Below are 25891 nucleotides of genomic sequence, written 5' to 3'. Positions count from 1 at the left end.
AATGGACGTATATGTTGCAGCAAATTCATTACATTACATAAGTCCAGGGAACCTTAATAAAGACAATAGAGTTGTTATAATGCCCTACACATGAGCCCACTGTCCCATATGTTAGAAAATGTATGGGGGAACCCGGTTACTCCAAAAAAGAATTTGCGGACTTCTGCAGGCTATCACTCTGAAAAAAGGAAAAGACGTCAGCGTTTTTTGAGACTTAGAAACTTTTTCCACTAAAAATATGATGTAAGTAATAGAAGATTGAGGAAGATCTATGTACTCCATTGCACTTCACCTGGTCTGAGCTGGCGAAGGCAAGTCTGGCGAAAGAGGTAACGTTCAGTAAAATCCGCATCTTAGTGAATTTGCGATAGAGTACAAATGACCGCTAGCATCTGTCTCTTTCACTAGCAAAGTTAGACCTGCGCTTGTTAGTAAATCGGCAAAGTGCCAGAAATCGATACAACTGCCAAATCATCGCCAGCGTTACTCACTTCACCCTTTAGTAAATCTGCTCTATATGGTGGAAGGTGAAATGATTCTGTTACATTGCTATTTATCAAAAATGACAAACAAAATGGTGAAGTGTCAAGACGCCTTAACTTTCAGATGGAGGCAAAGACATTTTAAGCATTTACCATAATTAAATTCTTGTCTATAAGATTGTAATGATTAACTAGCCAGTATAGTAGAATGTGCTTTAACTGCTGAAGTGGTACAGGGTCAATGATCCAGGAAAAGCATTATTATTGATTCAGGGATAAATGAGATGGTCATGTTTGGTTCAGGCCTCCTCCCCCCACACCAGGGATCAGGTATTTATGCATACATATACAGCATATAAAGCTGTGACTGGAATTGGTATTTAACCAATCATTTGTTTGTCCCTCTGCTGTTTCCCAGATGGAGTAATAGCTGTTTTTCCTAAATTCAGCACTATTTGTTTTTATTTACTTTCCTGAATGGTTACACATTTTCTTTAAAAGCAACACAGATAGGAAACAAGGACTTTACAAGAGGTTTTGCATGTAAATAACTTCCAACGCTTATTAAATTGTACAACTCACTCTAGGGTCAAATTCATCAGTCAGCTTGTTTTTATGCTTTTGGAGAGTGGGAGGAAACTGAAGTACCAAGAAGAAGCCCACACAGACACAACACCCAGGTCAGAATAGAACTCTGGACTCTAGCACTACATGCTGAATGCTTATCTTGACCACAAATGTTCAAATACATTACTTAATGCTTGAAGGATAACATGACCATCACATAGTCAAGGTGTGAAACTTGGCTGGCTCAAATCCCCTGGGAGCTGTACCATGTACTCCTGCTTCCACTTTGTAAGGCGTGTGAAGGTGGGTGCTCCAAACAGAAAGCTGGCTTATCCCTCCCAAATATGTATATATACTACTTGGCAGCGCAATTGGGGCATTTGGCCACCTGGGTGGAAGAGTCACACCATAGGACCCTCCACTCACTTTGGGCCCAATTAACTGGGTATAATGAAAATTCTGTGAGCTGGATACAAGGGAAATGCACCAGTATGTCAGTCTCCATCCACCCCCTAATGCGCTATATTAAAAGGGGGCATACCAAGGGCCTGGTTTCCACACTTTATTCCAGGATGCATCAGGACGTTCACGGGGACGATCTATTTAAACTATGCAATAAAAGGGAGTCAGATCTGGGAGTTATCCTAGATGAGGAATGGGAGGAGGTGCAAGAATCCCCCCAACTTGTATTCCCCAACTACAGGCTATGCTTAATCTAAGTATACATACTATACAGGGCATACTATACACCTGTCCAAATAAACCATATCAATGCTAATAACCCTGATGTCTGCACGAGAGGTGTACGGTAGACAAAGGAACTTTGTTGCATACGTTGTGGAGCTGTAGTAAGATTACGCACTACTGGGGGAAAATTCTAGATGTCTTGGAGGCAGTGCTACAAATCACAATTCCCAGAACAGCTAAGATATGTATATTGGCTTTAGTACAAGAGTTAAAATTTAACCAATACCAGTCACGTTTTCTCCTACAGGCACTGGTGTTGGCAAAGAGACTAATTACCCAAAACTGGAGATGCCTTGCCCCACCTGACTTCCCTAGTTGGAAACAGGTGATGCAGGACACCAGTAGCACAGAGCAACTAATGTATATTTAAAGGGGAGCTCTCACCAAATACCATAAAATATGAGGCCCCTGGTTGGATAGGTACCCCCTGCATCCACAACAACCTAATGTGCTGTAGGACTCAAGATCTAAGAATTGTGCAAAAGTTTGTTTTATTATACTCTTAAAACTAATACGACATATCTATGTTAATAAAAGCGATACGCTCTGGGTCAATAGTAATGTGTATAGTGTTACATAGTTAGTTACATAGTTACATTGGGTTGAAAAAAGACAAAGTCCATCAAGTCCAACCCCTCCAAATGAAAACCCAGCATCCATACACACACCCCTCCCTACTTTTAATTAAATTCTATATACCCATACCTATACTAACTATAGAGTTCAGTGTCACAATAGCCTTTAATATTATATTTGTCCAAAAAATCATCCAATCCATTCTTAAAGTCATTAACTGAATCAGCCATCCCAACATCAACTGGCATGTTGCATGTGTACATATATATGTATGTACACATGCAATTATTGTCTGAAAACAAACTAACCATTGTTACTGGCAAAGTCAATTGTATCATGTTTACTCTTTCTTCTTTGTATATATGTTTTTAAACTTAATAAACTACCTGAAATTAACTGTTCCATTAAAGGAGAACTAAACCCCCAAACTAATGAAAACCCCTACCTCCTACATTCCATAATCCCCCCTCCATGTTTCCCCCGCACAGGTGTTAATACGTGTAAATGCCCCTAAGTCTTTAATTACCCCTCAAAGCAGAGTCATGGTTGCCATCTTCACCGCTTCGGAAGTCTTGAAGTGGCATATCAGCACATGCGCAGTTGTAGCAATTTTCTGGTCCCGAAAAACTGCACATGTGCCGACAGCCACAAAAATTGGCGAAGGACCCGAAGATTCCCGAAGCGATGAAGATGGTGCCTGTGAGCTCTGCTGCGCTGACTCTGCATTGAGGAGTAATTAAAGACTTAGGGGCATATACAACTATTAACACCTGTGTGGGGGCAACAGGGAGGGGGGACTATGGAGGGTAGGGGTTTTCATAAGTTTGGGGTTTTAGTTCTCATTTAATATTAGAAAAGCTCTTGCCCAGCGTTGAAGCAATACATTTTATTCTGTGTTGCAAATATTTTTTTTTTAATACTATTTCCACTGTGCTCTTTTTCTGCATGCTGTCAGATATTTATATGGCACAATTACACACTTCCGCCTCCTCTTGCTAAGAGAAAACAATATCCTAATGTTAAAGCATTTTTCACAGAGAACTCTGTGCCAGTCCCATGGGTTTAACATATAGCACAACAGAATAAAGAGAATCATTGAAACACAGTTTTAGGAAACAGATCTGCCACCAAATATTTAACAATAAGCAAAAGTGTTCATAATCTATTACCTTATTTTTCATACCATCAGCGTATTTGAAATTTGCAAAGAATAAATAGAAATGCATTTACACATCTATTTACATTATAAAATGAGGATACCGTGCTGTCACAATGGAACCTGTCATTATCCCTCTTCTCTGTGTGCTATAAAGCTTGTGACTTTGCAGAATAAATCTGTACTTTTCATCTTGCATGGGTAAGAGAACTAGAACTATTGTGTTCAGGAGAGTTGAATTATATTTTATTCACATTTGAGTTGCTGCAAGATACGTGAATATGAACAGGCAATGAGCTGAAAATTGGTTTAGTTTTGTGCTTATACATCCCAGATCTCATGTTTCCATAATTTATTTGATTTTGACTTGCAATATCATTTTTCATTGTGTTCCAATAACCAACGCAAATGGCTAAAATCATTCCAGATATAATACATTTTAATTGCACATTTTCATACTTGATTCTTTTTACGTCAATATCCTCAAGTGGTTTCTCCAGGTTTAGACTTTTGAACCCATTATAGATACATCAATAGCTGTTTAACAGAGTGCAAAGCATATTTTTTTTTAGCAGTGGGCTAAAACAAAGAAAGTCTAAAATATGCAAAGGGGCACAGTGAAAGGAGGTTCCCAGAATTCTCTCTCTTGCATGGCTTTGTCATCTTTCATTACTAAATCTGCCAGTAGTCTTGAGACAACACCAAATGCTCCAAGCTCCACATTCCTAACTCACTCGGCCCACAACTGTGTCATCCAGCCACCTCTTTCTGTGATATTCCACTGGGCAGCGGCCTTCTGGTTAGATATGAAGGGCCTTCTTTGGAAGGTGGTAGACATCCATTATCTCAACACGCTTGAGACACCTCAGCCTTCTACCTTGCTGTCCATGGCTATGACATAGCCTGGGCCATGATAAAGCACCTCAAGCTCTGCATTCGTCTGTAAGCTCCAGCCATTATCATTCTTATGAACAGCCTCCAATGTCTTTAGCAGAATTTTACCCTTACTGATGTTACAGATCCCGATATTGATTTTTAAAATTATATACTGGCTCCAAAGTATCTTTCAAGTGCTACCTTGATATTAAAAATGCTCTCATTTCTAATAATAACTGGTTGAGTTTCCTATGCACTGTGGATGTATGTTTCAAGCAGTATTCTTAAAGCTACTCAAACATGAGATTATGGGCCACAGCTATTTATAAAGGTACCATCATTTGCATGGAATCATAATGAAAAGGGTCATGTGATTATGCCACATAATTCTGTTTATTTATTTATTTGTGCCTTAACCCCTTTAACTCTATTTTCCTGGGCTATATGCTGACTTTTGTAATTGTTTAAATTTGCACAAGGCACATTCATACCAAAATAACACACTTGGGGAAAAAAACTTTTTCATACATAGGTTTTACATAACTATAATTTCCCAGGCATAAACACTTTAATGATCATACATGATCATGATTTATACACTAAATCGTATTGTGCTGGGGGTTTCCTTAGCTGAAAAAGGTATCTGGGTTTTTGTAGATAACATGCTGTCTAATTCTAGACAGTGTCATTCTGTGGCTACTAAAGCAAATAAAGTACTGGTAAAAGAGATGGAAGATTTACATTATGAGGCTAGACTGTCAAGGTTGGGTTTGTTTTCCCTGGAAAGACACACTTGCAAGTGACATAGGTGGGAGTAACATCAGCGTGCATGCGCACAACCGTTTCTACTAGTGATGGGCGAATCTGTGGCGTTTCGCTAAGGCGAAAAATTCAAGATACATGGAAAATTCACGAAATGCATTGAAGTCAATGGACTTCAAAATAATTTTGAAGCACGACAATTTTGATGCTAGCGACAATTTTTATTTGCGGGACTATTTTGTCCAAATGTATTAAAGTCAATTGGCGTCCGAATAATTCTGAAGTGCAACAATTTTTTGCAGTTTTGCCATGCGAATCCATGCATGTCGAATTTATTCACCCATTACTAGTTTCTAACTTATACCTCACTTCCTCTCCCTTTTAGTAAGCTCTCACAACAGGGCTCAGTCCTACTACATATTAGGGCCTATTTACAATGACCCACTCAGTGTGCATTGTGCAAAAAAAGGCTATATCCAAGGGTGTGCTGGTGTTTAGGAAATGATCACTAAGGCGCTTGTGCCCTCAGCATAAATGACCCCTTATGTATTTAAAGTTTAACATGTGGTTGTTTCCCCTTATTCTTTGGGAGACTACAGTGAGATATATATATATATTAGAAAACAACGACCTCACCTAACCCCATAATAGGTGTGCTGAAACCTTTCATTGTTCTCATAATAATGATTAACCAAATTGTACCTTGGCAGCAAGACCTAAAAAGAAATCATATAATAGACGTAACATATGACATGAGGTTTATGAAACGAACAAAAAGGAATGAAGGAAAAGGGCAGTCATTAGTGTCTGTGGCCTTGAGTACACATGGGGCAATTTCTATCTTTGCCCATATATAATTGTTGTTAGAATTAGTGAAAGATCTCCTATTTGGAGTGGAATATTGGGCAGCTATGTCCTCACTGGGGAAGCATTTACCTCATGATGTTTATGGAGTGTTTCTGGTCATTTCATGCCTGGGTTCCATATTTCCTGCCTGTACAGATTAGTGGATAAAGCTTACAGCACTGAATTAACTAGGCACTGTCCATTGCATTTTAATAAATCAGCTTTAAAGAAATGGAATGCTTTTGTACTACAATTTGGGGTTACATAGTAGGGTAATATAAGAAGAGACTTTAACCCTTCCAAAGCACAGATAGATAGATAGATAGATAGATAGATAGATAGCTATACATATGTACAACTGAATAGGCATTAGGAAATTTGTGGTAGAATGACTTCCACTTTGAATATCAGATTCTAAACCTAATTGTTTGTGCTGTAAAAAAACCAAAGGGTTATATGGGGTGCCTCTGACTTTAAGTTTAGTGTACTTCACAAACAATCTCTATAATAATTAACCCAATTAGAGAGAAAAGAAGATCACCCCTCCAACTGGGCACGGGAGATGAATCGATTGTGAATATTTCCATTGTTCAAACAGCAGACGCAGCACAAAATCGTACAAGGCGGCCTATTTCTACTTGTCACGTTGCCTCAAGTTTCAGAGCAACACATGACTGAAAGTTACCTGCTGTAACCTGAGTCAGAGATCTGTGAACTGGAGAAAAGCAAGCCGTGCTGCATACTCTGCCTCACACATTAATAGTCTGTGCCAGATGCATCAGTCTGTGCAGCCAGCGCCAATAGATTCTCTGCCAGTCAGGCTCTGTATCTTATTCTAAATATTGTAGAATATATACAATAACAACACAAAGAGCAGAGACCCAGGGTAAAATAACCAAACAATAATAAAGCATGGACACCTGGAGTCATTGGTCCAGCTGTGGTACTGCAGTTTCTGTACATGAAAGCATCTTGGATTAGTATTTTTAGCAACTAATTTGCATCTGATGAATAATCACTAGAATGAGCATCTCATCCAGTGTCTAGTGACTGTAAGTGGGTGCTCTGAAAGGCCACTTGAAGATGGGTGTTCCCAGCTGGGAAGCAGCTATTCCTTTCCAAGAGATGATGAGCTGAATGCTGGGCGTCAGGAAGCCCACCTATGCCTGAACCTGAAGAAATCATCTTGCCTACAGGCATCATAGTCACTTCCTTAAAGCATAATGTTTGTTACAGTCATAGTAGAGGAGCCCCTTGGAAAGATTTTTAGATTAAATTATGACCATTTTACTGTGTGTTTCATTTGTTAGAAGTTTCCAGTATGTGCATCTGAGATGTGCAGCCGTCCAGCTGCAGATGGAGTTGTTATTCAGTTGTATACAGCTGACTGTGGCCTCAATCAAAGTCATATTATGTATATCTTTAGTATAACAGTTTTTATTTAAGAAGCATATACACTGTGTGCTGTTGCAATCTGATTTAACCTGAAATCAAACTCTTTTAAAGAGTCAAGTCAGATGACTCCATTGTTGAGCAGAGGCCCATCCAATTGTCATAGGCATTGAGTAGTCTTACAAGTTACACGGACGTTTCTGATTGGTTGCATAAAATGACATGTCTTGTAAGTCTGGTGAAACTGAATTATTGTGCAGGAGACACGATTACCTTTATAACACCAAAATATTCGGGGCAGACTGAGACATTTCTGCTTAAAACCTGATTTACTTGTTAATGTTACAGGGACTGCTCTACTGGTCCACCAAACCTGCATCGTTTACTTTACAAATTAGTCCTCATCATCATCCACACCCCAGTAATCACGGTCCTGCTTCCATACAGCTCTTGGAATTGCATTTTATAATGCTTTCCCAACCTAGAAAGCACTTATTAAATATGCCTTTGATGCCATTTCTACCTCCTGAGCTACTTCACTGACTGGGGTGAGTCCTTCCTAGAGTTCAGCTTTGAAATACAATGCTATAGTACTTGGATGTGGCAGGTTGGGAAATCCAATAAGTCAGAAAGTTCGAGGATTCGAACAATCAGATCTTTGCATCTATGGCCAGCTTTAGGTTTAACATATTCTATGTTCGACTGGCTTCAAGCAGCCAATTTATCCATTAAATATTGCAAATGTATGAACCACATGGAAAACCAAAGGAAAATGTTTTATAGATGGCACAATACACCCATGGTGCTTCACCACATTTTCCCATCAGTGCCTACAACTTGTTGGAGATGCAATAAAGCAGAAGATACACCATTTCATATATGGTGGGCATACTCAACACTGGCCCCCTTCTGGATAAAGGTTTCACAAATCTTGAGACAAGTTACTGGAATATCTACCAGGCTTACTCCTTCCATCACTTTATTCAATTTCAGCCTGCAAAATTACCCCCACTATCTATGACAGGTAGTCTTTCATATACCGACTATGGTGAGACTTTTAAATACCCAGAAGGTGTAAGTCTACCCATATCCCAAACCTAGATGAACTGATCAACCTAATGGATTCAAACCTATCCTATGAGTAATTAGTGCTTTTACATTTACCATCTTCCAACAAACAAAGGCTCACTTAAGTATGGCAAACCTGGAAACAAAAATTATCAACTCACCACGAATACAGACTTCACCAAAATAAAACAGTACATAGCCAATGTAGCAGAACTAAGGGTAGCAGAGACTGACCAAGCAGAAAACCCCCACCCTTAAATACCTCTTTCTTCTTACTTTCTTCTTTTCTTCTAATCTTTTTCTGTTGAAATCTCATTTCACAATATTGATTCACTATATCTTGAAAAATCAATAAAAATCTTAAATATAAAAAAATATTTATTTAAAATATTATGAATAACGGGAAATTATGCACTGCCGGACAAAACATAGTGATTGAGCTCAAAATTGCACTTTGCATACTGCACTTGCACAGACAGAAATGAGCCCTGGTAGCTCCAGGCTTCCCCATGTGTCAATAGGCACAGTAGAAATAGATTTATAATGGAAGGTATGAGCATCTCCAAGTGCATCTATAAAGAATGCAAGTTCCTTTAATGAAAGCAGTCATAAAGAGCAATAGATTAGATAGATAGATAGATAGATAGATAAACAGATAGATAAACAGATAGATAAACAGATAGACTCTGCATACAGAAATACAGATAGACACAGTAGATAATCTAGAATTGGATTCTTCCTGGTTTAAATGGGAGTGTTAAAGGAACCTTGTTATAGGAACAAAGGAAAGAAAACAGAAGTCTTTAAGATTGCCAGTCACATAGTGTGATCTCAGATGATGAGGTAATGTAGGGAGGATGAGGCTGTGCCAGGCAGTATGTGAGCAATTCTTGGGAACAAGGGCACGTTTGTAAAGCTGCACAGCTCACACATCCCTACATACAGCAGCTTGCATTACTCTCTCTCAAATATATTTTAGGATAGCACAGCCAACAGTGCTACCACCTTCCCCCATCCTTTGTTGTAGGACAATGTTTGTGTAGTTTATGTACACATGGATTTTAGATTATGGATTAGATTGAGTGTATGAATTTACACAGTATGTACTTCCTCCTAATACTATCTATAGTAAGTATTGTGTGTGTGTGTGTGTGTCAAAGCACAAAATCTGGTGTCATATGTTACACATCCCCAGTGAAAGGAATAACATGCAAATTACACAAGAGTGTTTGGAGTGATATGATATTTACAATTTCATCATAGCCATCATGGTCTACAATTATAAAGGCAGAGTAAAAAGTTGAAAATAATTGCAATTTTATCTAAAAGGAGCTTAGCGTCGGAGGTGGCTGGCCACATCCTCACTCTGAAACTGTGTGCTGCAACTTGTGTGTGCTAACTCGGGCACAGGCTTGTCTTCTGCTATAATGGTCACTTTTGCTTCTATTTAGTTCAGTTTGTACATGCTTCATAAATAAGCCAAACTGTACCTATTTTTTTTATAATGTGCCAAAGTGACATACAGTGGAAATAAAAATACAAATAAACATAAATATAAAAAATGACTGTGTACAGCCCCAGCCTATTGGTTGGATTTTCAAAATTCTCACACTCAATGCCCAACAGTTCCAAAGTAAAATTGAGCTTGTGCCCCTGAGCAGCAATGCCTCCAATCACCAATTATCTGTAGGGGCACCCCAGCTGTTGCCCCTGGGTCAGTGAATCAAGAGAGCACTGCCTTACTTTTGGGGTGGTGGGAAAACCCCTACTAATACTACACTTGATCTTAGCCAAAAGGGCGAGAAACTATATGCAGAAGTACAACTTACATTTTAGTGGAAATGCAGGCTAGCAGTGACACCCTATCTCATGACATTTATTTTTCCATGTGTGTGCAGTACCCTGGATTTATGTAAATAACCATAATATAAAGAATAATGTTTAGAATAGATCTCATTATCCTGAACTGGTACATTAGGATGGTGCCATCTCTTTGTTGGCTGTTTCCTTTTGCATTTTTACAAGCTGCATGTTTGTACCTGCACCTGATTGGTTGGCGAATTAATGAATGTGAATGAATCAAGTGCACTCAGTTCAGGCAGGGTTGGTTTATTAAATAGTAGCAATATAGTTGATGTGCATTAGTCTCCATGCTACCTTAAAAAAGAAGCCATTCCTAATGGCAACAGCTTTCTCTAAACATATTGAAATGATTGTATAATAAATATTATTATATTTTTATATAAAAGGGAGCTACAATTAGGGTGCCCTCTGCTAAGTGGGTTGGGGCCCTATCACTGTTAACCTGTGTGCTGCTTTTAGTAGATAACTAAGGATGTTACTATTGGCCTCCTAAATTTGCAAGTTCTGATTACACTGCTTTTACTGGACTCAGTGTATAATAACGGGGATAAGGTCATGTTGTCTCATATGAATAGTAAAGATGGGACATGCTGCTTCTGTTCCAAGAGACTTTGCCTCTTGCATTTTACCACTCTGCTTTTAAAGGCACATGCACATCTGCTTATTCATCACATATTTTATGCTTCGCTTGTCGAAACTCGCTACTGGGTTTTCCTTTTTCCTTTCTTGTGTGTAATATTATACTTTGTTCTTTTTTATGTGGGTATGAATATTATTACGGTATGTATGTGGGTATGAGTAATTACTTGTCTATTTGGGAGAAATAAGTGCTGAGCATCCAGAAATGGGCAGGAATGGGTAGCAACATACTGTTAAGCACTACTGCTTTGGGAAACAGACTGGGATGTAGCCTTTTAAGGGGTTGCTTAATGGATTTTGGGATCCTTCTTCCAAATAATGTAAAAAGGAGATTAGTAGTCTTGTTACCATCCCTCCAGTATCATAGGAACATTACTGTACACACAGAATCAATACTTATGCTGCACCCTCAATTCACCAGGTTGACACTCTCTAAATGACAAAATATGAATATTTATTTCCAAAGTATTTTGACTTCCAGCTTGTCATTATGATCAATTTGGCAAAACAGATTTTATTTATCACAGTTTCTTTTAAGGAAGCTAACAGCTTGGTGCCATCATAGCAATAATCCAAGATGCTAATGTACTGAATCTCAATCTCTTACAAAAGGCTAATCTGTTGTCTCAAAGCATTTTGTTTGTGACAGATTTGAGGAATTGCTGCATTTGGCAAATAGATGGAAGGGAACAGGTGCTAAAGATCCAAACTTATATTTCAATATATTTTACTGTCTCTCGACAGTTTCCCGAGAGTGAGTGGGTAGGAGAAAAAAAAAAAAACATTTCAAGATCCTTAGGTATTCTGGGCTGCAAAATGCATTTCTTATTTAGTGTGGGCTTATTCTTTTTCTGAGGGCCTTTTATCTGGGGAGGGGGAGGAAATTCATGAAGATGATTAAGTGGTGTAGGAGGAGGCATCTCATATAAATATCTTCTCCTTCTGCTTAATGATCCTACACAACAGTTATATTTTGAATGTCACCCAGCGCAGCTTAATCTTACAGTGCAAAGCCATTGCCTGCTTACTCCCTCTTATAACAATACCATTTCATTATTATTATACACATTTTAATAGCGTTGCTTTATTTTAAGATGTCATGATTTTATATACAGGCATGGGGTCTATTTTCCAGAAGCCGATTGTCCAGGAAACTCATATCTTTGTTTTGTAAGGGTGAACTGAATAAAGCAGATTCCATAGTGGTCTAGAAACATTGGATGGCTCAAAAGGCATCCTATGTATGATCTACATTTTTAAACAGACACTAACCAAGAAAAAAATTATTGGGGATCATTTAAAAGTGTCTATACAAAGTCCTACCTGTCAAGGATTAGGTAGGGGGCACTGTAGAGACTGAAGGGAGAAGGAGAGTCCTTTAGGCAGGGACTGGCTGTGTCCACAGAACACAAATGGAAAGGCAGGAACAGGGAGACGAGGGCGTAGTCGAACTGGAACAGGTGCAGAGTGAAGCAGGACGGAGCGGGCGAAGGTCAAGACCAGACTGGATGGAGAGGGTGTAGATCGGGGGACAAGACAGTGGGAGGACAGGAGAGAGGAGACAGACTGGATGGTGCGGGCGTAGATCAGATCAAAACTGGGGATAGAGTGGAGAGGGAGACTGGAGCACGATAGCAAGAGAGGGAGACTGGAGCAGAGGGAAACTGGATAGCAAGATAGGAGAGGGAGACTGGAGCAGAGGGAGACTAGGGAAGCAACAAGACTGGGTACAAGGCAGAACAGGTCAGGAAGCAAGAACTGGCAAGGCAGGTACAAGATGAAGTGAGTGGAAGGTACAAGGTGGAATAGGAAATTAGAACAGGCAAGGGTCAGATCAAGGTCAAGGCTGGGAAGGTAAAAGATAGGGTAAAGCAAGACAAGACTAGACAAGGACAGGCAGACAAGGAGAAATAATAAGGGAAAAGGGGCAAGAGCTAGAACTACCTAGTTAGGGGAGCTGCCACAGTACTAGGGAGAAACAATGTAATGCTCTGGCAAGGAGTGTTCTAAGTACTGCCCTTAAATAGGGAAGAGTCAGCCCTGATTGGCTTATTGAAACTAGGCAGCAGCTGGGTTGGGGCTGTAGAGGCCAATCAGGCTGCTACTGGGCTGGGACTGCTGTGGCCAGGTAACACATAGCGAGGAACCCTACAGGCTGCTCACCTGGCCAAATGGTCAAGACATCAAGCCAGAAACCCAAAGGTCCCCGGCTCAAACACCTGACACTACCTTAACAATATTAACCTAAAAGCCAGAGCACTGAACCTTTTTCTGCATGGCCATTCATGCAGATGGTCGAAAAGAACTTTGCTGTCTGTTTGTGTCAAAGGCCCAAATGAGCAGACATAAACAGAAGCGATGATGAGCATTCTGCATTTGCCAGTGACACTTCTACATGCTGAGAAAGTCCATCAGCAGATGAAATTTATGTTTCTGCAGACGGACTGAAATTGGTTGGAATCCAGACTGCTATATGTATGACAGTAATATATTTCTGTTCAGTATTTGCAAAGTTTATCTTAGCTTTTTATACAAAGACAAGAATAATGTTAGGTGAAATAGGGTGAGGCTGTCTGCAATATATGCTAAACTAACATAAGCAATCTTGCCATTATTTATAGATATTGTTGTAAGCTGATATTGAGACTGAGACTAGCCTAATTTTCATTTTGATATTTGATGTGAAAAAAACTATTTTGTATCCCTTGGAGAGAGAGAGAGAGAGAGAGAGAGAGAGAGAGAGAGAGAGAGAGAGAGAGAGAGAGAGAGAGAGAGAGAGAGAGAGAGAGAGAGATGATGATAACAGCAAAATATAAACATGACTTAGTATAGTAAGTATAGTAAGTGTCACAGTCAGCACCCTAAATTCAGAAACAATGCTAAGTACCCTGTTCTCGGCTTTTACGTCCTCCTTTAACAGCCGCCTTTCACCTCGGGAGGAGCCCTCGGCTAATCGGATGCCACCAGGTCTTATTAAGAGAGGTGTCAAGCGAAGGGTTCTGAACAAGCTAAGTGACACGACGGTAAAGCAGAAGTCTGTTGGGCAGAAGGTCGCAGTACAAGGCGTAGACAGAAAGCCAGGGGTGTAACTACTGGGGGAACAGGGGGTGCAACTGGGCCAGGGCCTGCATTAGAGAGATTATTATATGATCCCCTAATATATTTATACATAGTTATCATATCACCCCTTAGAGGCCTCTTCTCCAGCATGAACATCCCCAAGTTGACCAGTCTTTCCTCATAGCTAAGATACCTTTTCTCTTTAAAATATTTTATTACATTTTTTCACAAACAAAGCATAATAATAAAAAAAAAAAAAAACAAGAAAAAAGAAAATTACAGAAAAAGAGTGGCATTCACAATATTTCCTATACAAAACAAACCACATCTACAGTAAATGATAATAAACACAAAAAAAAAAGTTTCCCTTTGGCAACCAGGGTTTTTGTTTTATGTTTTACAACCTTTATCTTTTTAGCAGTGGTCCTAATTATTCAATTCTCATAGTTCCAGTGTACTTCTTTAAATACGTAATGCTAAGTTGAGTGTTATATCTTTTTCATATATTAACCATGGAAGCCAGTTTTTTTCATAAGTTTCCATAAGCTAAGATACCTTTTACCAGCTTAGTTGCCCTTCTCTAGATGCTCTCTAGTTCAATAATGTCCTGTTTGAGGACTGGAGACAAAAACTGAACAGGCATATTCTAGATGGGGCCTTACCAATGCTCTATAAAGTGGAAGAATGTCCCCCTCCTCCCGTGACTGTATGCCCGTTTTAATTCAGCTCAAGACCTTATTTGTCCTTGATGCTGCTACTTCCTGTATTATACTTTGTCTATATAGTAGTTTAGAGAAAAGCCAAAGTAGGATCAGTGACAGAAAACACCTACAGTAACAGAAGGGGAAAGAGCATTACAGACCTACACAGTGTTCCACCCACAGTTAGCATCTTCATAGCATATTCCAGCCCATAATTTATCATATTAATTCAGTATGTTTTTAAATGAGCAAAAGTGAATACATTAATATCTTCCAGAGCAGGGCCCTGCATGCAATCTGTATGGTCGATATAATTACATATCCCTATTTTGTACATCTCTGTGGAATATGCCTTTTAAATATGTGCTACTTGTAATAATCATAAAATGGTGAACAATAAAACAGAAACAGTAAGACATAGATTTTACTTACAATATGGGTTTGCATTTCGCTGTTTCTTCTCGCAATAGAAAGTTTAGTAGGCTAATGAAAATATTTTTGTAAAGGTTTGCCATGAGAATAATAAAGCCTTAGGAATTTGCCCTTTCCCCCATATTTTCTTTCTGTGAATATTTTAGCAGCTGTAGCCTGTCTGCAGTACAGTTAGGGTCTTGAATGATTTCTCTGCATTCGTTCATGGCATACGCTAGTGGATATATTTGGTATGTTCTGAGCATTTCCACTACACCATGTGGAGCTTTGGTCATAAATGTCAAGCCCTTTAATATATTATAGGTGATGGCTAAGTATGTATGTTTGCAGGCATAATGGTCACTGGAATGTGCTGTAATGTACAGAGGGATAGCAGAAGTCAGCTGAAAGGGAAAAAGAGAGGCTGTACAGTACACTGTGCGCACACAGCAGCACATACCTAATAAAATGCACACAATGTATTGCATATAGCACAATATAACAGTATTACTAAGGGCTGACAAAAGAAAAACCATGAAATACATTGAAAGCACTTGGCATAAATCCTACACAACATATAAAAGCACATAAAACAAACCACAGATACTGTACTTTACCTACACTACACTTTGCAGTTTGTCCACCTGTAGAGAAAATGGCCCTCCTCCCAATTCCACCCATAATGCGTGCCAGATAACTCTAAGGTGTACCGGTATATTTTCTGGCCAAAATCATCCATGTGTGCGTGACAGGCAGGTGACATTTGGGGCCATTGGCATACTGTGACATTAAACTAACACAACAACAGACAATGCAACAACCCAATAAAACACAAGAATCCACAGTATACTTTGGTCTTGATGTCTTCTTCATTCTTTTGATATACCAGCAAATTACAGTCATTTAGGTCAATTTAGTAAAAAAAGTATGAAAAGATGAGCCAAGAAAGAGGAGCACAAATAGGAGCAAATGGGAGTACAAATATATTAATTAAAACAAAAACATTGTTTAGACTATTTGCCAGTTCAATAACTAGTAACAGCAAATCAAATATTTGTTTTCTTTAGTCTGAGCTAGGACACTGCCCCTATGCCACAAACCAAAGGTTTTCCATCCAACACATACTTGAAAGTGAGTAGTGAGTATAAAGGTTGTGCCAAGCTGTCAGTCTATTACAAACAAGCTTAAATCATATATGCAGACTGTTATTCTTCCAAGTGTCCATTTTTGATGCACATATATAATTTGGATTAAGTAAAATATAGGAAACCTGCATCAGCTTTTCCAAAGATATTAAAAAAAAAAAACATACAGAGCCTCCATCAGAGGGGTACAGAGAGCATGTCAGGCTTATCTGGGCCCAGAATGTTACATGAAAATATTGGTAAACATTGGCCACTCCTCTTACCCCAGTCTGGAATATACTGACCCTAGGGGGCAGATTTATTAAGGGTAGGTTTTTTCCATTTCATTCAAGTTTTTCTAATTCGAATCAAATTCAGTTCACGTTTTCAAGTTGAATCAATTTGTCCGAGCTGAGAAAATGTTATTTTATTAATTAATTCGAATTTTCACTTCGACCTTAGATAAATCTGCCCCTAAATGTGTACATCTATCTTGCACGTAACATGGACTAAGTTGAAACTGTACTGCCTTACAGTAGCATTAGTGCAGTGGCCCAAATATTCAGGAACAGTCCCTGGTTTTACCTCTCTGTCACTGAAATATATATCAAATTTTTAAACTATCCAACTACACAAAAAATTTACTGATTCTATGAGCATAAATCGGTGTCTAAGAATAATCAAGTCATAAATATTGGGTAGCTCTTTGGGCTTGCATTTCTAATATTGTGCAGAGCAGAGAGTAGAATGGAGAAATAAGAAAGAAAAGAGATACATGAATGAAGAGAAATTGATATGTATGTATATTGGGCTTATTTCTTACCAACAATGCACTGGAAGCTTTAGAGTTAGTGGAAAACAAACGATTAGCCCAGTAACTCAACATTAGAAGGAGACGTCTCCACTCACAGGGGCAGATTTACTAAAGGGCGAAGTGACTAACGCTGGTGAAAATTCAGGTTACTTTTTCGGTACTTCGCAACTTCGCTAGGGAAGGAGATAAACACTAGTGCAACTTTGCACTCAAACGCCAGGCGAATTTTCGCTCCACTGAATGGACGTAACTGCGCAAATTCACTAAGATGCGGATTTTACTGATGTGAGCTAAGAGGACGATATCGCAAATTCGGCACTTAGTGAATCTGCCCCACAGAGCTTACAATCTATAGCAGATATTGTCCGAGACATACATAAACGTCCAAGTGCCATTAATGGCTGCACAACCACATTAAATGTTTGGGTTGATGACAGAATGGTGGAACAGGAAACATGGAAAAGAACATAGAGATCAAGTACACAGTGCTTGGTAATAGTTATTGACAATACAAGGTATTGGGCATTTGTATAGATTTCAGCGAATGAGACATAAGCATATCTAGAAACCTTAAGGTAAGATACCAGAATATTAATTTACTTATTCAATTATTTGTGAACCAGGGTCTCTCTCCAGACTGACATAAGCTTACAATATTTGATCTGATTTTGTGGTTTCCTATGACATTTCCCCATTGACTATCTACTGAACAGGGCTAAAACACAACTAGGCAGAGGAAGGTTGAAGGTTGCTAATTCTCTGCTTTCCTTCACATATCCCTCTCCACGTTAAATTATACTGATATTGAGTTTCTAAAGTGTGCTCTTCTATTAAGGCTTCAAGTTTATGTGCATGTTCTGAGCTGCAGATCCCCAGAAAGGTAAAAGTATATATCATGATGCTTTGATAATTGTATTTTTATTAGTATAAATCCATATGGAGTACTATTTATGTTAATAGTCTTCTAATATTTGTTATTCCTTTTCAGAGCTGTTTGCTATAATGTTGGCAAAACAGCAGGTAGATGGTGAGTGTTGATATTTTAATGTGCTATTTAAAGTGCTGTTTCATGACATATTCTAAACACATCCCAAATTGAAACAGTTGCAACCATGAAAATAGTGGACACACTAACAAACTTATAAAAACATTGGATTGAAATCCTTCTATTTTATTTCCAAATGTAAAATGCTCATCTCCAGAAATATACAGCGAAGTGGAGATTAATGCCGGATTACCAACAATTTATTCTTTCAGTGCCTGATTATGTTTTAATCCCTCCAGGAGGGAAATGTTACTTTTAGATTGTAATATTTTAGTTCCTTCAGAGAAAGATAATCCTTTTAACAATATCTGTGTCTAATTGTACTGGTTGATATTAGGACTCTTGTGTTCTCATCCTTTGTACATTGTTTTCCCAATGAAAAATACATCATACTTGCTAACTAACCTCGACTGACACCAATGGATACATTAGGCAACCTCACAAATAGAAAATTCAAATGAATGAAATGTTTTTTTTTTCAATGTTCTCATTTGCCCATTTTAACTAGGGGCATATTAACTGGAATTACGTAATGTCCTTGCATGGTAATACTAGGAGTTTGCCAGTTCACTGCTAGGCATTTCTCTGAAATAACTGCTCATACGATAGCCTTCAAACCCATGGCATATATATCAGTTGGAAGGAAAGCTGTCAGCACTGTGGGCTACAAATAGAGCTCTCCTGGTTTAAGCATTGTGATTATTTTCTATGGCTTGAGACCATTCATGGTTATCTCAGAGAAACCTACTCATTGAAAGTTCCATTTCCTATGGCAATGAAAATATGTGGCAACCAAGATATGAAGAAATTTATATTTAGGACAAAAAAAAGTGTTTTATCTCCAGGGAATATATTTATAAGGAACCAAAGTGACTACTGTTGTTATACATGGATTAACAGGCTAGTGCAACTGTAGCGGAGCCCTAAAAACAGTATTTAACAGTGTTTTGGATACTATATGGGGCCTTAAAATTTAGATTCATATAGAGCTACAGGAAAAAAAGTGGGTTTCTGATGACAGCCTTGGGTGGCCAATGTACATCATTGTATAGACATTCAAATGTTATTTTTAGACGCTTACATTGCAAATTAAGTTGTTAGACTATGTTATGAACACAGGATCTAAAACCATTTCACCAACATCTTGCTACTTCATTCCAGGATGTCCATACTTTTTATGTTGTCCTAGGGCTTTCACACCTGAGCATGTTCAAGAATGCATAAATATATAAGAAAAAGCATCATATTTGACTTTAAATGAACTTTATGATGTAGATGTGTGATACTGTGATGTTATTTGCATTTTCATGGTTTTTTTTGTACATAATTTAGCTTTTTATTCAACCAGGCAGTGGTTTGAATGACTGGACAGTAGGGAGCTGAATGTTCTGCTTAGTAAGGTGGTTCTTCCTTAACAACATACCTGGACTTCCTTGCAGAATATCCAGTAGCGATCCTAGAGGAGGGCGGGCCCTGGTGCGTGACGCATAGCCGGGCCCCACCCCCTCCGTACGGCCACATTTTCAGCGGCGAACGTACTGCCGGGGGGCCCTGAGGGGGTGCAGCCCTGGCCCGCTCGCACCCCCTGCTCCCCCAGTAGTTCCGCCACTGAGAATATCTTAATACTAACTGGGGAATGTAATAAAAGTCGGTAACAGAAAAACTATTCGCAATGCGAAAAGCTATGCCTTTGCATGAACAAATTTTGCTTTGTGTGAATTTAATAAAGTTTTGCGAACCCGGAAGCTGCTTAGCGACCACTTCTGACAGTGGAAGACCGTTTGCGAATTTTATAGTTTGCGCCAATGCACAGAAAATATAATAAAACTTCTTACTGAAAAAGTCGTTATGTTTGCACCTTCAAGCACTTCTTAAGAGTGCGCAATAAAAATTTGCAATGCGCAATTAAAATTCAATGCAAAAACAGTTTAAGAACAATGTTACATTGCGAGGTGTGGATTATAATTCTTATTGGTGCAAATTGTTTTGTTCTTTGCGACTTTTATTACATTCTCCCCTAACAGCCTTCTACAGTGTAAGCACTACTATTGTGTGTAGTAACTAGGGTAGGCAGTAACTGTACTACATGAGGGTGGGGGTAATAAGGGGTGGCTATAGTCTACTGTGTTTTATTAAATTGGCCTGCTGGTGCCTTGAAGAATCTGACACAAATGTACAGTTAGTGGGTTTAAATGCTTCTTTTCAATTTAACTCCACCCAAAATTGTCTACTAATTTAAGTACTGTAAACAATGATGGATGAGAGTACTGTAATAAACAGACACTGCTCACTAGATCGAGGGTTACTAGGTATAGACTGAATAAGAAGAAAACATACATACATAGAGCAATTCCTTAACCTTTTATTTCCAGCAACATTCGGTGCTAGAAGTAGCGTAGTGTAATTGGTTCTATGACAGTTCACTAACTAGACTGAGTTAGATATACATACATATTTATTACATCTACTTTTCTCTGTTTGTTGTATCAACCCACAAGTGTCAAGGAAGAAGAAAAGGCCTTTTTTCAATACACTGTAAGCTCAGCACAATAAGGGTCGATATACACCTATGTTCCAAATGAGCGAAAAGGTTTGCATTCTGTTTTGCCTTTTCCTTATTCTTTATTTTTGGCGACAAAGGTGACAGATTACAGGGGAGGAAGGCAGAGCAGATAGGGTTTTAGGATAATAGATGAGGATGGAGAGCTCAAGAGAAGTAGGAAATAAAAAGAAGGCAGGAGAGATGGGATGAAAAGAGGGAAAGGAAAAGTAGAGCAAAGAAAATATTGGAGTAATTAAGGAACACAGAAAGGAAGTGGGCGAGGGTAAACTAAGAGCAGATGTGACATCAAGCAGAGGGGAGGAATTACTATGGAGGAAAGGAAAAGACTAATGGAAAGAAAAACAAAAGAAAGAAGTAAATAACAGGTGACAAAGGAGGGCAAGAAGAAGAAAGGAGGAGAAACTTGCATGAAGGAAACCATAAAATCCCCTCAAAAAGTGATGCTGGAGCACGATGGTGAAAGAAAGCAGAGGAACTATAGTACAGCAGCAGAGAATATATAGGGAAGTCAGGCAGCACCATATTAATCTGAACCCAAGGTGCGTTAGGACCTGAAGATTCACAAAATATTTTGAACTCTTGCTCTTTTTTTCACTTCTAAAATGTTGGTGCATCCTATGGCCGGAAAAAAATGGATGCAGTTATTGTGCGAATTGACACCCGACCTGTCTCTTGTTCTGAATTGCTTGCAAGTTCACATATTGACGTATGCTGGCACCTGCACAGATAACATAATTTCAATGCCACGCACGGAAATGATTTATTCTGGATAATGACGTACTCTGTTAAATTTGACACAATTGTGTCTGATCACTCCTTGGAAGGAGCTATAAGATAGGAAAAGAGCATAGTGACCAGTGAAGTATCTATGGGCATATGGGACTGGGAGCAAGTTTTGTGTGACCTGCCACTCACTTAAGGACATGCACCACATATGCTCTCCTACCTCCTAGCCTTACTGCTGCACACATGGTATCCCTAGCAGGTCCTGAGGGGGAGGGGGTTAGTCCCAGGTGCAGTCACACCACATGCACCCCCCCACATAGTTATGCCAGTGGTATTGACCTTGCAGAAGACTGGCATTGCAGCGTTAATTATCTGCATGCATTCTTACATCCTGCACCCTCAATTTATCTGCAAAGATGATATGTTTATTTGTATTGTTCTGCATTGTGTTGCACCATCATATACATAGGTTTATTGATCTGAATTGTCTCATCCATGTAGATAAGCAATTCTCCACTTACACCCTTAGATGAATAAAAAGAAGTACATGATCCTTGAGCCAGTTATCTGACAATGCACAAATAGATTTCCAAAAGCAATCAGACCTTTGATTTGACAGAAGATGTTTATTGCAGCACCACTGTCCAATTGCAAAACAATGCTGACTTCTATTCTGCTTGCTTTTGCAACTCTGTATATTTTTAAATGGCTCATTGCATAGATGGATTTAGAGAGAGAACGCATAATCAGCAGATAGCAAATATATCATTTCCAATGTCACAGGGAAACTTGCGAAAGGTAAACTTCTCTGTTAGGCAATTCCAGGTTGCTGCTCATTTCCATTCACCTAAATGCAATCTCCTGTTCGCAGGAAACCAGATTGGCATGTCCCTATTTACAGCCGTGCATGTTTTTGCATGTGCAGTCATTTGAGCCATCTTGAACACGTGTCAGCCTCATTGTCTCAGTATGTGGTTTTGCCTTGCGTGCATCAATATTCATGTGCATTTTGTTAAGTAAGTTGCTAGGTTATCTTAGTCCTTCCTAAAAAGCCCAGTATTACTTATTATACCTCATTGACCTTCTGGTGTGACCCTGTCTGCCTCTTGAATTCTGCCTGCCCCTGACTCCTGCCTGCATTTATGTATACAACTCTATGCCGACTGACATGGGCCCAGGGCCGGATTTACATAGTGGGCGCCCCAAGGCCTGCTGCTGCTTGTTGTCCTCGAACCACCCCCTTCACAAGCTGCAATATTTTCTTCATCTGGTCCAGAGCACTGGGGATTTGTGCTCAGTCCCAGTGCTTCAAAACCGATGTAAGCTTGGCGCCCCTAAAATACTGCTGCCCTAGGCTGGGGCCTTTTTGGCCTTTCCAAAAATCTATGCTTTCATGGGCCTGACCTGACTAACCATGGTCTGTTTATCCTCTGGTACCTCCTTTAACAACCCACTGGCCTCTTATCACTGCACATACTGTGCACTGGAAGGCACTGCAAAGCTTCCAATGACAGACCTGTGCAATGTTCCCTCTAATTTCTTATTAGCTATGTGCACAAACATATTCTATTGTGTGCCCATTGTGTGCGCTGGTCAGAAAAAATAATACATTTTGCATTTCCACATAAAATTCTTTGTGTGCACCACAATATTGAGTGGCCTCAATATGTGTGTGTGTGTGTCCACTTGATTTTATGTATTTTATATGAACTGTATTGACCACAATGTGAGGGGGCTGCACCCTGACAGTATTCATTTGGGTGTATCCTCTTATCTGACAACTATCGGATCTAGCCAATATTTTCACCAGTTTATTATATAATGTTATTTCTTCATTTAACAGAAAAGCAATGCTAGTAGTCTGTGTACTGAAGTGACGTTGTAAGGAAGATTGCTCTCCTCTAATGTAGCGCACATTTGCTTTCTGAACCACATCACAAAGGAGAATGTATTATGATCATTATTACACAGACGTTCCATTACTTGAACATTTCTCAGGCTGATGGCACACTGGATACCAACACTTGTTCTGCTGCTTTTCAGCTTGAAAGTGCTCACTACAGCAGTCTCTGCCACTTGAGATATGAAATGTTCCTGCAGCAAATGTACAACTCTTGCTTTATTATACAGGCAGTGTTCCATTATTTACAAGCAATCACATTTTCCTGCTTTTAAGTTTTATTTATCTAAAAAACAAATGTGTCAGACTTTACTTGCTGTGTTCTCGCCAGAAAAAAATACCATTAGATGTGCAACATATTTGAATCTATTATGTGCAGTTTCAAGGGGCACAGATTTACAAATCCGGCAGGAGAAGAAACGGGTCAGGAAAATTCAGCTGCTTGTCATGACCTTTATACCCAGGGTGGTATCCTCAAAAACATTCTTTGTTTGGGGTAGATACTGATAAGGCTTGGGAAGCGCTACATCATATCATCCAGGTAAAATATATTATGTTTCTAACCCTAAAGCTGACATGAGAACTTGGGAGTTTCCTAATATAATTCAATCTCGGGAATGTAGGTTCCTACTTCTTTCGCTTTTCTTGTGCATATTCAAAGACCTCCACAGGAGTGGGACTATTCTATGTTCTGACATGATTTATATATGACTTTTATTCCATATATATAAACGTGCCCATAATGTGTCTGAAACAGTAAACACAGTCTCTTGGGGACTTCAATCTACATATCTTCTGTAGCTGTTGGTTAAAGTGGTGGTTCACCTTAAAATTAACTTTTTTTTGTATATTATACCATAGTTAATTCTAAGCAACTTTTTAATTGGCCTTTGCTTTTTATTTTTATAGTTTTTATTTGCCTTCTTCTTCTGACTCTTTAGTTTTCAAATGGGAGTCACTGACCAAATCTAAAAAAAACAAATGCTCTGTAAGGCTACACATGTATTGCTTTTGCTAATTTTTATTTTTCTTCTTTCTACTCAGTCCTTCTCCTATTCATATTCCAGTCTGTTATTCAAATCAATGCATGGTTACTATGGTAATTTGAACCCTAGCAACCAGATTTTTGGAAACTGCAAACTTGAGAGCTGCTGATTATAAAGCAAAATAACTCAAAAACAACAAATAATAAAAAATGAAAACCAATTGCAAATTACTCTCTAATTCATACTGTTTTTTCAATTATTTAACTTTTGTTTACCAGTTCTCCATTATAGAATGTCAGCAGCTATCTAGTTGATTGGGTCTTATTTTCCCTAGAAACCAGGCATTGGTTTGAATGATTGACCGGAAGATAAATAGGAGAGGGGATTTTTGGTTTCTGGGGTCAGCTGGAAAAAAAGCATAAGGGCAAGGCAAATCGTTTTAAAAATATATAAAAAATAAATAATTAAGACCAATTATTTAAGTGCAAGAAACAGAACATGCTATAACATACTAAAATTTAACTTAAAAGTGAACCATCCCTTTAACTATAACTTAGCTATTTAATAGATTCATATTTATTTGGCTAGCAGTAACATACAAGTTCAGTTGCCTTTAACTTCTCATTAGTGCTGTTTTATGATTTTAGAAATATTTAAATGTTTTAGTTATGTCCATTCTGCAGCCTTCTTGTTAGTGATGGACTATAACTCCCAGCTCCCAGCAATGAGACACTGTATTGCATTTTGTGTATCTGTGAGTGACAGGCGTACCATGAACTGCCTGGAACGACTGAAAGGTGGAATCTATTGTTTGGCTAGCAGCTGAACAGAAACTTTCCTGAATAATTTAGCATCTACCTATACTGCAATGTAATACATTTAACCAACACATTGCTGAATGGTATAATGTGATAGAAGTGGGTATAGTGCAAAACGCTTTGTGTTTCAAATGTGTTTGGGACAAAGAATGTTTCACACAATTATATGATAAAGAGCAAAGCTTAGCACTCTAGAACCACTTTTAAGCTGTCTGATCCTGAAACACAATGGAGCCATTGTCTGTGGCTTTGCATTTAGTGACTCGCTTATTGGTTACAGTTTGGCATGCACACAAAATCAGTACACGCAGAAAATATATTGCCTAATATATATACAGTTATGCTCCAAAACAGCTAGAAATAATTAGTAATAAAGTAGGAAGCAATTTGTACTCGAGTAGCAACCAATAACAAACAGCCTTCTAATATAAACTAAAATTATCATTATTTATATAGCATTAGCATGTTATGCAGCACTTTACATTTATTTATAAATAATAATTTGAAAAAAAAAAAACAAGGGCTGCAGAGTAAAAAAGGATCAGGGTGTTTTGTTCACAAAAGCTTACAATCTAAATTTATGAAATGGTTCCAGAAAAGGCCTCTTGCCATTCCTTGTGCCACTTTCCTTGGCATTTAATAGTTATAATTTAATCACATCACATTTAATTTTGCATTAAAAAATCTACATAAAAACAAAGTATACATTTCAAACCATCTGTGAGGCATTCATACAACCTACAGGACATGCCACAAGTAGGGTTGCCAC

The sequence above is a fragment of the Xenopus laevis genome, chromosome 3L (genome assembly GCF_017654675.1).
Source record: "Xenopus laevis strain J_2021 chromosome 3L, Xenopus_laevis_v10.1, whole genome shotgun sequence".
Classification (NCBI taxonomy): Eukaryota; Metazoa; Chordata; class Amphibia; order Anura; family Pipidae; genus Xenopus; species Xenopus laevis.
This window is presented reverse-complemented; position numbering follows the sequence as displayed.